The sequence below is a fragment of the Heterodontus francisci genome, chromosome 20 (assembly GCF_036365525.1).
Source record: "Heterodontus francisci isolate sHetFra1 chromosome 20, sHetFra1.hap1, whole genome shotgun sequence".
Lineage (NCBI taxonomy): Eukaryota > Metazoa > Chordata > Chondrichthyes > Heterodontiformes > Heterodontidae > Heterodontus > Heterodontus francisci.
This window is the reverse complement of record NC_090390.1, coordinates 45,639,131-45,652,124: the sequence shown is the minus strand read 5'-3', so window position 1 is coordinate 45,652,124 and position 12,994 is coordinate 45,639,131. Positions and strand designations below refer to the sequence as shown.

The 12,994-nt window shown below is 44.0% G+C and overlaps 1 protein-coding gene across 16 annotated transcripts in view; it reads left to right on the top strand.

The window, feature by feature from the left end:
- The window catches only part of jakmip3 (Janus kinase and microtubule interacting protein 3), a 471,349-nt gene that overhangs the window by 116,360 nt on the left and 341,995 nt on the right, over positions 1–12,994 (top strand). The gene's annotated exons all lie outside the window — the stretch shown is intronic.

Sequence of the window (12,994 nt, the reverse complement as noted above, 5' to 3'; positions counted from 1 at the left end):
GGACTCTGAAAGCAATAGTGATCTTGCTAACTTCAACAGCTCCGATAGCTTTCTGTCTTTCTCGAGTGCTTTTCGGCGTAATGTTAGGAGTGCTTCCATTTTTTGTTCTGTTTTGAAGATTTATGGTTTAAAACTGAAAAGGAGTCCATGGATTTTTTTTTACAAGGGTCACTGAGAGGTCTGGACTCTAAACAGTTGCTGGAAGGCAGCTGTCTTCAAGTAATTACCCAGCAGGGGTTTTTAACTCGGGGAAGATGTTTACTGAGAAGTGACAGGTCAAGATTTATAGGGGTAAGGAGGCTTGACTCATGTGACACTGTTTATGGTGTCGCTTTGGACAGTGGGTTGGGATATGGACAATGGTTTGAAAAGACAGTTGGAGAAAACTTGCCAAGAGAGCAACACCCAGCTCAGTCTGTTCCAGCTATTTGAAAAAGTCTACCAGTTTTCCATCTCTTGAGAAGCTGAGGAGCAACTGTAAGAAATTGCCTGAAACCTCTGTTGCTGCATTTTATTCTTGGAAAGCCTGCCCAAACTGATCTTCAAGGTCGCCGGTCAAGAACCATTCGAGGAAGATCCCAATGACAGCCGGTCCACATGTATTTGGGACAGCAAATCAAAAAGGACCTTTGACACCTTTTCATATCTTCTCTTTTTTTTTCAAGAATTAGCAAGTATTTTGGCCAACATCCAACATTTTTTTTTGTGTGTTTTTGTACGCGAGCTCTAAAGAGTAAATCTCTTTTTTTGCTTAATCGGTTTATGTTACGTGTGTGAGGCGCCAAGGTAAAAAGGGAACCTTTATATTTTGATCTGTGTGTTTATGCTTTGCTTCAATACTGGGTAAGACTTCGTTTATAATAAACTAATAATTTTGTTGTTTATTTAAAAAACCTGGTTAGTCTGTTTTATTCTGGAATAAAAATAGAATATATGATTGATCATATTGGTCAATGGGAAAACATTTAAATATATGTTGTGACCTGTGGAGAAGTGGAACTAGAATAAACAGTGCATTCCTCCCACCTTGGTCATAACAGTAGTTAGTAGAGAGACAGCCTTCGATTATTTATGTTTTGATTTCCCGTTCAACATCATTGAAGTCACGTCTGGTTGCTAGTTGGTCAATTGTCTTGTTTGCTTCTTGTTTAGTGTGTCATAGAGTCATAGAGTCGTACAGCATAGAAACAGGCACCACGTCCATGCCGACCATAATGCCTATCTATACTAATCCCACCTGCCTGCATTAATTCTATATCCCTCTATGCCTTGCTCATTCAAGTACATGTCCAGATGCCTCTTAAATGTCGCTACTGTTCCTGCCTCCCCCACCTCCTCAGGCAGCTCATTCCAGATACCCACTATTCTTTGTGTGAAAAATTTACCCCTTTGATCCCCTTTAAACCTCCTCCCTCTCACCTTAAATCTATGCCCTCTAGTTTTAGTCACCCCTACCATGGGAAACAGACTCTGGCTATCTACCCTATCTATGCCTCTCATAATTTTATATACCTCTATCACATCCCCTCTCAGCCTCCTTTGCTCCAGGGAAAACAGACCCAGCCTATCCAATCTCTCTTTATAACTCAAACCCTCCAAACCAGGCAACATCCTTGTGAATCTTTTCTGCACCCTCTCTAGCTTAGTCACAACTTTCCTGTAGTGCGGCGACCAGAACAGCACACAGTACTCCAAATGCGGCCTAACCAACGTTATGTACAACTGTAACATGACGTCCCAACTCTTGTACTCAATGCCTCGGCCGATGAAGGCAAGCATGCCATACGCCTTCTTCATCACCCTGTCTACCTGTGTTGCCACTTTCAGGGAACTATGTACTTGCACCCCATGGTCTCTCTGCTCAACAACACTCCCCAGGGCCCTGCCATTCACTGTATAGGTCCTGCCCTGGTTTAATTTCCCAAAATGCATCACTTCACACTTGTCTGCGTTAAATTCCATTTGCCACTCCCTTGCCCACTTTCCCAGTTAATCTATATCCTGTTGTAACCTTAGACAACCTTCTTCACTGTCCACTATACCACCAATTTTGGTGTCATCTGCAAACTTACTAATCATGCATCTTACATTCACATCCAAGTCATTAAAATATATGACAAACAACAGAGGGCCCAGCACTGATCCCTGCGACACACCACTGGTGACCAGCCTCCAATCTGAAAAACAACCCTCCACTACCACCCTCTGCCTCCTATCACCAAGCCAATTTTGTATCTAATTCGCTAGCTCACCCTGGATCCCATGTGTTTGAACCTTCTGGACCAGTTTACCATGTAGGACCTTGTCAAAGGCCTTGCTACAGTCCATGTAGACAACGTCCATCATCCTGCCCTCATCAATCCTCTTGATCACCTCCTCAAAAAACTCAATCAAATTCGTGAGGCATGATTTCCCACGCACAAAACCATGCTGACTATCCCTAATCAGACCATGCCTTCCCAGCTGCATATAAATCCTGTCTTTCAGAATCCCTTCCAATAACTTTCCCACCACTGATGTAAGGCTCACCAGCCTGTAGTTCCCTGGTTTATCCCTGCTGCCCTTCTTAAATAAAGGCACAACATTAGCTATCCACCAGTATTCCGGTACCTCACCTGTGGCTAACGATGATACAAAATTCTCTGCCAGGGCCCCAGCAATCTCCTCCCTTGCTTCCCATAGCATCCTATGATACACCTGGTCAGGCACTTCAAAACCTCCAACACCTCCTCCTTTGTAATTTTGATATGCTCCAGGATATCGCTGTTCCCGCCCTTGAACTTACGAGCTTCCATGACCTTCTCCACGGTAAATACGGACAAGAAATAGTCATTTAAGACCTTGCCCATTTCCTGTGGCTCCACACATAGATTACCACACTGATCCTTAAGGGGACCTGCTCTTGCCCTAGCTACCCTTTTACTCTTAATATACTTATAGAATCTTTTAGGATTCTCCTTTATCTTATCTGCCAGGGAAATCTCATGGCCCCTTTTCGCCCTCCTAATTTCCTTCTTAAGTGTAGTCCTACATCCCCTATTCTCCTCGAGGGACTCACTCGATCCCAGCTGCCTATACCTGACATATGCCTCCTTCTTTGTCCTTTATGATAATTGGTCATATAAATCATGAAGGCCCAGGCTTTCTAGTCCATACTGATTTTGCGAGAATGCTACAGTTAATCTCATCTTCCATTTTAAAAATGGGATCAAGCCACAAAATATTCAAGTTATTTAGCTACAAGACAAGAATAGGTGCTTGCATGCAGTTTAACAAATGTAAACCAACCCAATGTGGCTTGTGGCTTATATTTCTAGTGAAGGATCCTCAACATAAACATCTGTTTTAAATTTCTTAAGGCTTCTAATTCAGTGTTGCAGAAAATGTATTGTTCAAACCTTCTATTCCATGGTATCTGCTTTAAATACACTCTTGACTCTTAGTATTTTCATTTGTTGAGCTCCTACTTAGTTGTATAGGCAAGATGGTTTTGGAATATACATGTGGTTCCAGCTTTTATCAACATATTGCTGCCCTCTCCTTTTCCCAAATCCTTACCTTCCTTCATCAATGAAGTCCATCACCAGAATACTGACTATAAATAGGATAAGTAAAGCGATGAACATGTGATAGATGGTCTGGATGTGATTCACCTGGAAGAGCTCACTGAGGAAGAGGGACAGAGAAACACACTTACCGAGGTCTGCTGCAACATAGCTGCACTGACGAAACTTATAAGGGAACAAGTAGCTCGGGAAAAGGAAAAAAGAATTGCATAAGCACAAGTTTAGAAATTCAAAAATCAAGACAATTAAGCAGGTAAGAGTTGAAATCAGGTCCATCTCAATTGATGAAATTGTACATTCCCAATCCAACCATTCCAACATTTGGTAGATCTACTTTTGGCTGCAAAAATTGGGAGAATTGATAAAGGTGGGTCACCCATTTAAAAATCGTACTCACTCAAGCAGAGATCGCCGAGATATGAAGTGCTTTCCCTTTTCTGGGGGTGCTCGTGCCTGTCTGTGAGCCACAACCGCCGTAAGACAATAGTTTTGTACCTGGTATTATATAGGCGTAAAGTCAGCACATTTATTTTTGCTGAGGCGTCGTCATTCTGCTCAGGCATAAGTGTCTCAAAGGTATCTTCTAATTCTTCACCTCCATAGTGGAGAAGTAGGGCCTTTTTCATTTCGCCATCTGTGATTACAAAACCTACCATTGCGCCTTTGAAATGTCGCAGCCACTTTTGCCAATGTGGGAATAGAGATGATGGTGCTGAATGCATATCAAAAGCTTGGGCATAGACAATGCCATATTGATCAGCAATGCAATGATGGTGCGCGATCCTGGATTCGGGATCGTGTTCCTTTCAGAGGAAGCTTCTTTACAATAGAGTCATAGAGTTATACAACACAGAAACAGGCTCTTCGGCCCATCGTGATCAGAGATTAACATTTTTTTTGATTGGATGATTATTTTGGAGGGATGTGTGTGCACGTGTATACACTGTACAAGCTTCCCATGTGTGCCTAACACAGTCTCCAACTTAAAATGCTGTCTGTCAAAGTAGATAAGAACCTTCAAAAATGTTTCATAACTGAAAGCAATGTTTTCTGTTTTTCACCATCAGTTTTCTATTTATCTAATCATCATTGTGGTGCTCTCGGGACTTGAGTGAGATTTAGCCAAGTTTAGTAAGAGATATGAGGCAGAGACAGAAACAGCATGCTGTTCAAACAATGTATTCTTCTTTATTCTCTTTTTATTTTTACTTTCCCTTTGCTGGCTCACGTGTGTTGCACAGCAGACTCAAGTGTACAAAACACACAATGCAATTTTCAAAACACTACAAATGACATTGTGACTATTTTAGAGGAAGGCGTAGTGGTGGGATCTGCTTGTGGTGTGACACCAGTCACAAGTGGCCTGCAGCCAACTGTTAAGGTTTATCAAAAAGTAAACCTAATAACCAATGTTTTGACATTGGTCCATATTGGTGGCAGTGATTAAACTTTATTCAGCATAAGTGAGATTTGATACATTACAGTATCTGAGCAGTAGTTTACAAGGTATAATTGAGAGTTCCATTTATGCCTTGGGTATAAGTCACACTAACACGTGCCTGCACCCCTGCCCCAAACAGCTATCCTCTGAGTGTCTCTTGAAGTCTTCCACAGCTTCAGTCTCTTTGGACCCCCCTTTTATACCCTTTTCTATTGTCAAAAGCACTAAATTTTGCTAAACCAATTATAGGGATAGCATATATATAGGCCCTGTTTTTGCTTTGGTTTCGGTCTAATAATCCCTGACATCACTTATTTTCCTATACTGAAGCTGTTATCAGTGCAGCTGTGGCAATACAAAAGAGCATCATTTATACTGTAGACATGTAGTGTCCTTGATGGCCTAATGATTCCAATTAAAGGGACCCCCTCATCCTGTCTTGAACCCAGGACACCAGTCCTCCTTTGCTCCTTATTTCAATTAAAGTACCTAGTCTACGTTCCCATAGGACCGAAGCTGCCTCTGCTTGTGGTTCTGTTCCTTTATTTCTGCTGTTCTTTTAATTTAATTTAATTGGCGATATTACCCATAATCTGCTTCTCCGACTACCCAACTTTCCTAATATTATCCCGTACCTGCAAGGCATAATGGTTCCTTAAGTGAATCTAAAAGATAAAATAAATCATATATATATGTAATGATATTCTTGGGATTACATGGCAGCAGTACTTAAACAGTTGCATGTTTTAACTAAACACTTATCCTAATAAGCAACCAGTGAATCTACTGGAGGATCCCCATATACCCCAACACAGGGCAGGGGCAAGTGTTGCACAGGTGCCAGCTTGCTGGAGGATGAGGATGAGGTCATGGTCAGGTTCTGCTGTTGAGGACTGAGGTGAGCAACTTAATGGTGTGGTTACAGAAGAACTATGATGGGTATGTAATGAAATGCTTGATGTACTGGCAGGCCTGCCAGAAAGCCTCCATGCAATGTCAAGGAGCTTGGTGGATTCCGGCAAAGATTTGGCACAAGGCTTCGCGCAGAGCTTGAAGCCCATCCTTTCCAGCATGGAAGTGGTGGCCAATTCCATTAGCACAGTTATGGTCCCAACCATGATGTAGCATCTGATGGCTAATGTCTCAACTTCCATTGCAACACAAGCAGAAACCATCCAACATCTGAGTGCTGCAATGGATGCTCAGATTTCTGTTATGCAAGCTCAGCTTGTTGCCAGGCAGGCTCAGACGGCTGTCATCATGGTTGCAGATACCGATGTTCAAAGAGCTTGCAGGGTGTCACAGCAGTCAAACAACCTGTGTTGCCGCAGATTACTAGGATTGCTGATGTGCCACCCCGGGGAAGGGCAGTGGCTACGTATAGCATGAACCTGCTGTCCCCTCTCAGGATGACCTCATTCATCCTCCCGCCATTGCCACTCTGCTATTGCCCTTGCTGTTACCCGTCAGTCAGGCAGCCCAGACTGCGGATGCTTATGCTGAGATGGTGTTGACCAAAGCTCACCCTCTCAGGTCATTTGACATCTCCTTTACTGAATCTCATCTGAATGTTGAGAAACTGGAATCCCTTTCGGTTTTGGTGCATCTCAGAGATGACATGTGACACCCTCAAAACGACGTGTGTACAGTCAATGGCACCTTGCACCATGGGGAAGCCAGCAATCCTCACCAAGCCACGTGCATGCTCTGCCTGCTGCTCTCTGGCAAGAGAGAATGAAATGTAGCTGGCTTTCTTTGAATAGAGACCTGCAGTGACCTTCCTTATGTTCTAGTGGATGGCAGACTGTGAGATGTTGAAATATCTTCAGCTCCAGCCTGGAAGGAGCCCGACACATAAATGTTCATGATCACATTCACTTTCGTAACCACTGCTAATGCCATCCTTGCCCTGCTGAGGTTGCAGCTGTAGCTGCAGCAGGTGACAGATTTCAGTGAGGCCATCCTCACTGAAGCACAGACATCCCAAACACTGTTCCTCCCTGAGGTTCATGGCGGTGAATTACTTCTTCAACACCCTGGGCAGATATGGCCTTCTCTTCCTCCTCCTCCTCTCTCTTCCAGCTGCTTGTTTTGCTCTGTGTCTCCTCTGCTCATTCTCCTTGTTGTGCTTTATTCCAAGGGGAATGAAAACTACTGCACCCATGTCGGGGAGCAACTGGTTTGTGTAAAAGCCTTGAAGTCAGGACGACGTCTTTCAGCAGCTGCCACACGACTCCCTGTAGACTTCAGTAACTTTAAAGAACTCTAGAAAGTGCCAAACACTTGTACAATTGTAGCAGCAACAGCCAATAGAAATCAATTAACAACTAACCTGTAAGTTGTTGATGTTCCTTTTAAATAGCCTTGTTGGGATGTTCTTCCTGCTGCTTTACATGTGTTCAGCCATGCCTGGTTAAGAAGTGGCATTAGCTGGAGTGTTGAAATCCAAAAAGGCAATACTGCTGTCAAATCAGTGTTACACTGACTGATGTCACATCTGACAATGCTCGCTGCATGTGCGCTAATGCCATTACCAGCATGGACTGGGATTTTCAATTGCCACTGGGGTCAGGAAGGGTTGCGGGCTTGATTTGAAAATCACATTCCCGGAGGGTGGCACTGGATCCCGCAGCCTCCGGAATGCAAGGCAGTTTTCAAAGTGAGGGTGGGGGTGGAACAGGGAACCCGTTCATCTCTACTTAACGGCACATTAAGCTCCTTGAGGTGCTTGTTAACAGGTCAGGGAGGGCGAGACAGCAATCTTCAAAGCAGAGATCACCAAACCTGTACAGTCTGATGCATGTTACTACACAGCTGTCAGTTTCAAAGTGGGCAGCTTTTTTTTAATTGATGAAAACTTTCGGGAGCCGGGCGGATCTTGTGCCAGATAGTGCGCTTTACCTGCTATTTGCCCGTTTGGCTGCTTTTGTGCTCGTTGAGGCTGCTGGCACTCCGTGGTGCTGCCTGCGCTCTTCTGAAAGGCAGCAGCAGGCCCCATCATGGCTGCTGTCTGCCTTTGCCACTCGCACTCTGCAGGCAGCTCCCGCCTCCTGGTGACACTTGGCGTCAGCCCATTTAGGACATTTAAATTTCAAGAAACGTCACATGAGCGGTGCAGTTGCAATACAGTGTTGGGACCCGAAATTATCTGGGCTTCGGGGACCCAACCCTGATTTAAAAATCAAGCCCAAGATGTGTGGCGCAACTCATACCAGAAGTGTACGTGCTACAGATGCCATTTTAGATACAAAACAGCCCCATTGTGTGCAAAGAACAGGCTACTGATCGGAATTTTGCAGCAGTTGTGTTTGTATGGTTATATAACATGCGTAATTGCAAGGTCAAAGCATGTTTACTGTCACTGTAGAAAAGAAATTCAAGAATCTTGATGCTTTTTCATTTTATATTTCTTTGACCTTTCCGGCTATATTACTACCCGTCTCCCTAATAAAGTTGTCTCATGCAATTCTTTCTCCTCCAGGCAATGTGTAAGCTGACTTAAGCTAGTCATGGATTTCTGTAGTACTGTGAAATTGTTGTATATTTCCATGTGAAGTGGAGGAGAGAAGAAACTTGTTCTCCCACTTCTTTCTAAACCTTGAGATGGAGTCCTTTGATAATGCGTGGCACTCTAATAGCATATCATAGTTACCTATGCAGTTGTAGACGTATGGATTACTTCTGTACAATGTATGCTATAAACTTTCAAACGAAACACTGAAAAGGTATAAAAAGACCATTATTCAATGAACAAAATTCAAATGTTAATAATTATCTGTTGAGAACTCTATATAATTTTTTTGCATGCAGTGTCAGTCCATCAATCTATTCAGGGTGCGAGTTGCTTTTGACACTTAGAAGTGATGTCATCATGAAATGCTAGCAATCAAGCTCTGATACTGTCCTCTCCATAACAGTGGCAACCTTCGTTGGGTTGTCTAATTTTAATCAGTTAATGATTTCAATTATTGGAAGATTAATTTGAGTTTAAGAGAGAGGGGCAGGCTGATTTAAAGACTGCCTGATTTTCTATCACTGCCTAACAGCACAGTGACTGCCAGTGGGTTTGAATTTGATACCACTTAATGGATGTGCTGCCTAAACATTGAGTCGTCAAATTCAATATGGATCAATAAAGTGTGACTTTACTATTATTCACACTCCCCCATTTATGGGCCCTGCAAGAGCAGATTTGGTGGTGTGCGAGGTGATATAATCAGGCATGAGTTGTTCTTTTGGATTTCCGATGGTGGGATTTTCTTTTTTAGCAAAATTAAGTCAGCAGCGTGTTTGCGGCGGTCCAGGGATCCCCCACACGGTGGCGGATTTCAGCTTTGCATTCATTACCATACCATGAATATCATTACCCTACACTTAGTTCGTATTAAGTCCTACCTGCCAGATTAAGTGAACGGCGAGCATTATTCCTGTGCCACCCGATTCACGTTAGTTTGAGCGTGGCATGCAACAGTTCGCTTTGTGCAGTTGTAGCTGAGGTCAGTGTTTTTCTTTCTTGAACTCATCGGCAAAAGGAACGCCAACATTGGAATAGATGGTTGGCTGCAGGCTCGGCACCAGCAAGGGTGATTCTTCTCAGAATAACGGCAAAGGCATTGGGGGAAATCGACATGGAGGACAGGGTGGGGTTACTGGGTGCATGGAGGAGCAGGGGGAGGGAGGAGGGGAGTGTCCAGGGTGTGTATTGGTTGATATTGCGAATGAAGCCGGCTGTGGGCTGCTGCGGGGGGTAAAGGGTTGATTTGAGCATTACAGTCAACAGATGTCATGAGGGTCCTAAAGGGAGGCATGAGTGCCGTCAACTTCGGGGACCTGTGGAGCCACGCATGACCTCAGGCAGCGCCGGCATATTTTCCGTATGACTTTGCTGCACATCCAGAAGACTTCTCATAGCAACAAACAGAAGACCATCATGAGCATGGGCTGAGCAGGGGCTTAGTCCCAGCAGTCCTTCGATTGTCAGGGGACCCAGCTGGCATATGCTCCCTCAGCTGCTGGGATGTGTCTTGTGTCGTGATCACCAGCTTGTGACCCTAATTCTAGTGTTAAACATCCTGCAGACCATGTGAATATATCTGAGCTGGCGGAGGTGGAAGAAGAGGCAGGTGATGACGCACCCTCTGGGGCATTGCTTTCATCTTCCTCCCCAGAGGCGGAGTCTTGGGCCTCACGGCATTCCGCAACTCGGGTGCGGGCACTGCAGTGGAGATACAAACAGAGACACATTAAGCATCAGATGTACATCAGTTCACACACTTTTCTTTGGTTTGCACATATAGCTGCAAGAGTGGAGATGACACTTCATCCTTACACCTTGAGGATCCTGCCTCACCATTTGCGATTGTCCTGCCTCCCTCTCTCGCAATTTCTGATGCCTCCTCCTCAGCCGCTTTCAACACCCAGAGGTCAGGGACCCCTCCTCCCATTTTACGCTGGTTGTGGGTGCATTTATCATGCAGGAGACAGTGCAGAATTAATGACATGTCAGAAGATGCATCACAAAGGGGAGGCGGTGGCATACTGGTATTGTCACTGGACTAGTAACCCAGAGACCCAGGTATTGCTCTGGGGACATGGGTTCGAATTCCACCACAGCAGAAGGTGGAATTTGAATTCAATTAATAAATCTGGAATTTAAAGCTAGTCTAATGATGGCCATGAAACCATTGTCAATTGTAAAAACACATCTGGTTCACTAATGTACTTTAGGGAAGGAAATCTGCTGTCCTTACCTGGTCTGGCCTACATGTGACTCCAGATCCACAGCAATGTGGTTGACTCTTACATGCGTTCGAAATGGCCTAGCAAGCCACTCAGTTCAAGGGCAATTAGGGATGGGCAATAAATGCTGGCCTGACCTGCGACGCCCACATCCCATGAAAGAATTTTAAAAAAACCATTGCATCAACATCACTCATTCTGGAGTGGCTTTCGCATGACACATCCAAGCACATAAGCAATGACAATCATTTCGTGTATGGCACCAAGGCTGCTCACACGTTCCACTGCACGCTTTGTCTACCCTCTATCTTAAAGTCACAGAGGCAGGGAGAAAAACAATGGAGCAGATTCGCCAAAACCACTTACCCTCACCAATCTGAGCAAGGCGTTGATACGTTTCTGACACTGAACCCAGGTTCTGCGCATCACCCCACGGTTCGAGACCTGCTACTTCAATCCAGTCTCCCTTGGTCAGGCAGGAGGGTCTTCTGACTCCATCTGCAGGGAAGAGGACCTCCTGCCTTTTCCTGACAGCCTGGAGGAGAACCTGCATGGAGGCATCACTGAACCATGGGGCAGGATGCTGCCTACTTGCTGACATCTGCTTTGCTTTTGCTGCAGGGGAAAAAAATAATGGGAAGTTGGCACTGAGTTTCACAAATTAAGGGATGAAAAAGCATTTTCAAATAAGTTAAAGATTTAATTTCGGTAAATCTGAAGAGACTTAGGTGACAAAAAAGGTTGGTACTCCTTCAGGCTTGAAACACAGATGCTTTATATCTGTGATGATCATGGTGCTTGATTCAGTGACAACGGGTTCCACCAATGAAAGGCCATCCCTGCCACATGATCCCACTTGTCTCCTGTGCCCGTCGCTGCACTGTTCATTTAAATATAGAATTGTGTGGGATACGGGGAAAATGGCAGAAGCATAAGTTACGCCAACTTCAGGTCCCGCCCTTGGGAATGCCGCGGGACTCATAAAATCCTGGCCATCAGTGTCAGTACAAAACCTGTCAACATTTGTGTACGTCTGTAGGCACTGGAGGCCTTGTCCATAGAAAGCAGTATTGTCAAGACAGTGTTAATAAAACCACACTCAAAATTTATTGAACTTGAAAATAACATTTGTGTCAAAAACTGTCAGAGGCACATTCAATTTCGATATGATTCTTAGTAGTTTTGAAAGCTTTTTTGCCAAATGATACAACATTTTTCAACTGCCACATAGATAATGTATCTAAAATTTGCAGTTGCTCTAAACTGAATGGGGTGAATTCCTTCAGGGGTTCTCCCGACTGGCCGTCATAATTTGGCGGAAACGAGCCGAAACTAAGTCACATGGGGTTTCCACTGATCAGCAGCTGAAGTTATGGCCACCAATTGAGAGAATTCCTGAGAAAATTCCCAGGTAAGGAGTTGTGTAAATGGTGCATTTTTGCTGCTGAGCTTACATTACCATGGGGGTTGATTTCTTCAGGCATCTCCCACTGTGTGTTGTAACTTTTGTGCATGTTGGGCGAAATCCCTGTCTACGTGCTTAAATGGGGTTTTCATCAAAACTTGGTTTCCATCGACCTATGGCAACCATGAAGGACCAGCTCCTTGGAAATTTCTGGGATGATAGTTGAAAGCAGATAAAATTAGTAGGTTGATTCCAAGTCCTCCTGATTTTACTACCACTGCCTACAGCACAGTGAATGCCAGTGGGTTTGAATATGATACCACTTAATGAGTGTGTTGTTTTAGGAAAACAGGTGCTGTTTAAACATTGAGGAAGTCAAATTCAATATGGATCAATAAAATGTGACTTTATTATTCTTCACACTCCCTATTTGAAATGTTGTCACAGAGCCAGTACAAAACCTGTCATCATTCCTTTCAGAAAACAGAAATATAAACAGACCTAAGGTTATCAACCCATATCTCCAATATCATTATTTGATTGAATTGGAAAGGATGTCAGATTCAAACAGAATATAACTCTCATCAGCAGGGACTCTCCTGCTTATCTGGCTGAAGAGCTGCAGAAACCCTGGCAAACTGGCATTTTTCTGTGGCTCTTTCACCGAAGTTACAATAGATGACCAGAGGAACTTCTGGAGAAATTCACCCCCTGTAACTGTTACCATGTTGGCAATGTATGTGCACAGTATAAAGTTTTTACGTGCTGCCATGTTTTAATGTTACCAGAACCATGACTAAGGTAACTACAGCTGAATTCCACACTGAACATAGCTACATCATT